The sequence below is a fragment of the Oncorhynchus masou genome, unplaced genomic scaffold, assembly GCF_036934945.1.
Source record: "Oncorhynchus masou masou isolate Uvic2021 unplaced genomic scaffold, UVic_Omas_1.1 unplaced_scaffold_3272, whole genome shotgun sequence".
NCBI classification, from domain to species: domain Eukaryota; kingdom Metazoa; phylum Chordata; class Actinopteri; order Salmoniformes; family Salmonidae; genus Oncorhynchus; species Oncorhynchus masou.
This window is the reverse complement of record NW_027009685.1, coordinates 1-5,346: the sequence shown is the minus strand read 5'-3', so window position 1 is coordinate 5,346 and position 5,346 is coordinate 1. Positions and strand designations below refer to the sequence as shown.

The 5,346-nt window shown below is 41.9% G+C and overlaps 1 pseudogene; it reads left to right on the top strand.

Annotated features, from left to right (window-relative positions):
- Positions 1-617: 617 nt before the first annotated feature.
- Positions 618-3,326, top strand: LOC135534344 (CD209 antigen-like protein E; annotated as a pseudogene).
- The last annotated feature ends 2,020 nt before the right edge of the window (positions 3,327-5,346 follow it).

Here is a 5,346-nt window from a genome sequence, read left to right as displayed (position 1 = left end):
TTGATTACACACAGGTGGATTGTATTTATCGTCATTGTCATTTAGGTCAACATTGGATGTTCAGAATCCTCACTGAACTTCTGGAGAGAGTTTGCTGCACTGAAAGTAAGGGGCTGAATAATTTTGCATGCCCAATTTTTCAGTTTTTGATTTGTTAAAGTTTGAAATTTCCAATAAATGTCGTTCCACTTCATGATTGTGTCCCACTTGTTGTTAATTCTTCACAAAAAAAATACAGTTTTATATCTTTATGTTTGAAGCCTGAAATGTGGCAAAAGTTGTAGCAAAGTTCAAGGGGGCGAGGAATACATTACGCAGGAACTGTATATTATCAAACTAAGGCTGGTGGAGGTCCCATGGTGGCCAGTGTTGTGTTGATTTCACAATTTGTCATCCACTGTGGTTGACTGATAAGAGTTCACTACCTAAAGTCACACAGATGCAGAACAGCACATGGAGACGACACAGCTACAAACGTACATTAGAGTTGCTGTAAGAAGTAGAAGTTACTGTATTTGACCACAAGTGTGTTAAGATGTCAAAGGGAGTCTGAAATCCCAGATAGATTTAATGACGATGAGCCTGATGCAATGAAAGAACACAGAAATCGATGGCCAATGTATTCCCAGCGTCAGAGCCTTCAAGTCCAGTACAAGATGGAATTTTTGCTTCCAGGTAAGATTGCATGAACACACACACACACACACACACACACACACACACACACACACACACACACACACACACACACACACACACACACACACACACACACACACACACACACACACACACAGACACACACACACACACACAAATTACACATAATATATTGAAAAGGTATTACACATTACTAAAGATCTTACTTTAATAATGTGTTATTCAGTACATGTTCAGTAGTGGAAGAGACCCTCTGGAGTTGCTGCAGTGTGTCTGGGGCTGCTGTGTGTTCTAATAATCTTTTGACAGTCAGTCTTTTGTTGTCAAAATTACATATAAGCACAACATCAAATGCTCATATTTGACTGTTACATATGATATTTAATAGATGTTAACAGCTGGCCTTTGTTCTCCACTTCCCCTCTATGATCTATATCTTCCTGGTATGATAGTGTCCTGTCAATCATCACAAATAGCAAGTCCCATTCCCTGGGCAGGAGGACTGTGTTGAGATGTACTCTGGACAAGATGATCATGTAGAGGCATGGAATGGTTATGTTGTACTGCAGAAAATGGTTTAACAATAACCACTATAACAATCTCTCACACAACTACACACACAAGTTTTCAAACTTGTAAACCTTTTGTATTATCATAGCCACAACTTCCCGTGTAATTTTGTTGTTACTTCCATACAGAGTTAACAGCTACAGTAGTCACACAGACACAGAAACACAGATGACTCAGAGACAGAGACATCACTAGAAGCAGAGACTGAATGTATAGAGGCTTGCAGTTGACGTAGGACACCCTCCTGGTGGCCATGTTGGAAGACCATCGCATTAATTCTAGAAGCAGAGACTTAATGTATAGTAAGTAGCCCTACATAGAAAGAAAGACCCAGGCATTGTTAAAGACGTCAAGGTCATCTATACTGAACCAGATATGAACAAGAAGGTCAAGTTTAAGAGAGGTGAGATGGAGGAGAGGATTGTGGATATTTATGTCAGTGCAGACACCCTGAGAGACGGTGAGACCAGCACCAATAGAGAAGAGCAGCAGACACTGCTCCTAATGATGGACCAGGAGACCAGCACTCAGGTAAATCACACACACAAAACATAACAGTATATTATGTGTGTCCACAGAGCCTGATAGCTCAGGGAAGAGACCCTTCCCAGTTGCCGCAGTGTGTCTGGGGCTGCTGTGTGTTCTCCTACTGGCTGGGATCATAGGCCTGTCTGTCTACTGTGAGTTTGTGTCCATGTTCATTGCTTATCACCCAGTTATAAGAGGTGCTGGTTACTAAGCCTATTTACCTGGTGAAACTATTTTTACTTTGTAGATAACAGAGCCATCAAAGATTCTGAGGATAAAAGGAACATCTTGTCACAGAGTTGTTCCCTTTATGAGAATAACGCAACTGCAGAGAGAGACCAGCTACAGACCAGATACAACAACCTGACTAAAGAGAAAGGCCATATTCAGGCAAAGCTTTTTGTGATGGGTGAGATATAACTGATAAATTCAAAGTAAAATCAACAGTAATTACATATCATGGCTTCATGAGTATAAAGATACTGGCTAAGTTTCTCAATGTGTTCACCTTTGCTCTTCAACAGAGCAGCATTGTCAGGAGGGATGGAGGTACTTTGACTCCAGTTTGTACTTCCTCTCTACTGAGAAGAAAACCTGGAAGCAGAGCAGACAGGATTGTAAGAGGAGAGGAGCAGATCTGGTGATCATAAACAGCAGAGAGGAACAGGTGAGAGAGAGAGAGAGAGAGAGAGAGAGAGAGAGAGAGAGAGAGAGAGAAATTTCCATTTCCAGCAGTACACTAATATGTGCAGTATAATACGTTTTTATCTTTCTCAACAACAGACATTTGTCTTCAACCTCCACCTGAGAGCCTGGATTGGTCTGACTGACTCTGTCACTGAGGGGACCTGGAAGTGGGTGGACGGCACATCACTGACCACAGGGTGAGAGATTTACCATTTTACCAGATGATATGGTGATAAAAAAACAAAGATTTTTTGCTTCCAATCATGTTCATAAAAAGGTATGTTTCCACTCATGAATGTCATTCAATGAGAACTATAGATGTATTATAGAAACCAGGTAATATTTACATATGAATGTAGTGAAATGTGTTAAGGGCCCATTCTTGATAACGGGTATGATCATCTTACAGAGGGTGTCTTTAAAGCGTGGGACCGTGTCTATATAATTGAGGAGTATGTTGGTACCACAGTGTCTGACTGTCTGGTTCTCTGTGTTGTTTAGGTACTGGACGCAGGACAGCCTGATAATTATGGGCAGGAGGACTGTGCTGAGATATACTTTAGTAAAAGGTGACCCTGTAACAACATGGAATGATGACAAATGTGGCACAAATCATAACTGGATCTGTGAGAAAGTGGTTTAACAATAACCCACTGTAACAAACATTCTGTCTCCTCTCTGTGTGTCTCTGTGTCTCTCAATTCATTTACATTAAAGGGGCTTTATTGTCATGGGAAACATATGCCAAAGCAAGAGAAGTAGATAATATACAAAAGTGAAATTAACAATAAAAAATAACAGTAAACATTACACTCACAGAAGTTCCAAAATAATGAAGATATTTCAAATTCCATATCATGTATATATACAGTGTTGTAACAATGTGCAAATGGCGACGTAAAAGGGAAAATAAATCAACATAAATACAGAGCCTTTGAGTCCTCATTTATCAATACTACTACTACTAAACCAATCAGAGTCTAGCCCTGTTCTGTCCATAGTTTTCCACCATTTCAGTCCCATTCCCAACGTAGAAAGCAGCCAGCAGAACCTGAAGACCTTTTGCCGTCCGGCGACGTCGCAGATTCCTTCTTCCTTCCCTGCCAACATCTCCATGGTGACTGGGGGCGCTGCTGACAACAGTACGGTGAGCCTCATGGCGCCCGCCTTTCCGTCAGGAACAGATGTAACCCTGTCCGTTGTCAGCAAATGGATGTTTCAAACTCTAAAAATGGCCTCCTTTTCTTATGTTCTCTCCCTCTGCAGCCACTGGTTATGAAGCCAGGTGTTGGCTGTAAGCTACCAGTTGTTATCAGCTACATTAGTTATTGCTCTCTCTCTCCCTCTATCCCTCTCCCTCTCTACCCCTTCTCCTCCTTCCTCCCTCCAAGTGACAGATTTTACCTCTCCCAGTGTGGACTACCAGGCGTCTCCTCCAAGGTACCAGCGTTCCGGTCTAGAAGCCCAGTTTGGATTTCACCTACAGTTTTGTTTTGGTACTGCAGTTTAACGGAGGCTCAGCCCAGAAGGACAATTTTCCAAACAAGGCCACATTGAGAATCCAAATGAGAAAATTCCAAATAAGACAATTTAGTCATCACATTTGTACACAAAACATCCATTGAATTATTCAAATATACAGTGCCTTGCGAAAGTATTCGGCCCCTTGAACTTTGCGACCTTTTGCCACATTGCAGGCTTCAAACATAAAGATATAAAACTGTATTTTTTTGTGAAGAATCAACAACAAGTGGGACACAATCATGAAGTGGAACGACATTTATTGGATATTTCAAACCATTTTAACAAATCAAAAACTGAAAAATTGGGCGTGCAAAATTATTCAGCCCCCTTAAGTTAATACTTTGTAGCGCCACCTTTTGCTGCGATTACAGCTGTAAGTCGCTTGGGGTATGTCTCTATCAGTTTTGCACATCGAGAGACTGAAATGTTTTCCCATTCCTCCTTGCAAAACAGCTCGAGCTCGAGCTCAGTGAGGTTGGATGGAGAGCATTTGTGAACAGCAGTTTTCAGTTCTTTCCACAGATTCTCGATTGGATTCAGGTCTGGACATTGACTTGGCCATTCTTTTATGTTTTGGATCATTGTCTTGTTGGAAGACAAATCTCCGTCCCAGTTTCAGGTCTTTTGCAGACTCCATCAGGTTTTCTTCCAGAATGGTCCTGTATTTGGCTCCATCCATCTTCCCATCAATTTTAACCATCTTCCCTGTCCCTGCTGAAGAAAAGCAGGCCCAAACCATGATGCTGCCACCACCATGTTTGACAGTGGGGATGGTGTGTTCAGGGTGATGAGCTGTGTTGCTTTTACGCCAAACATAACGTTTTGCGTTGTTGCCAAAAAGTACAATTTTGGTTTCATCTGACCAGAGCACCTTCTTCCACATGTTTGGTGTGTCTCCCAGGTGGCTTGCGGCAAACTTTAAATTACACTTTTTATGGATATCTTTAAGAAATGGCTTTATTCTTGCCACTCTTCCATAAAGGCCAGATTTGTGCAATATACGACTGATTGTTGTCCTATGGACAGAGTCTCCCACCTCAGCTGTAGATCTCTGCAGTTCATCCAGAGTGATCATGGGCCTCTTGGCTGCATCTCTGATCAGTCTTCTCCTTGTATGAGCTGAAAGTTTAGAGGGACGGCCAGGTCTTGGTAGATTTGCAGTGGTCTGATACTCCTTCCATTTCAATATTATCGCTTGCACAGTGCTCCTTGGGATGTTTAAAGCTTGGGAAATCCTTTTGTATCCAAATCCGGCTTTAAACTTCTTCACAACAGTATCTCGGACCTGCCTGGTGTGTTCCTTGTTCTTCATGATGCTCTCTGCGCTTTTAACGGACCTCTGAGACTATCACAGTGCAGGCGCATTTATACGGAGAC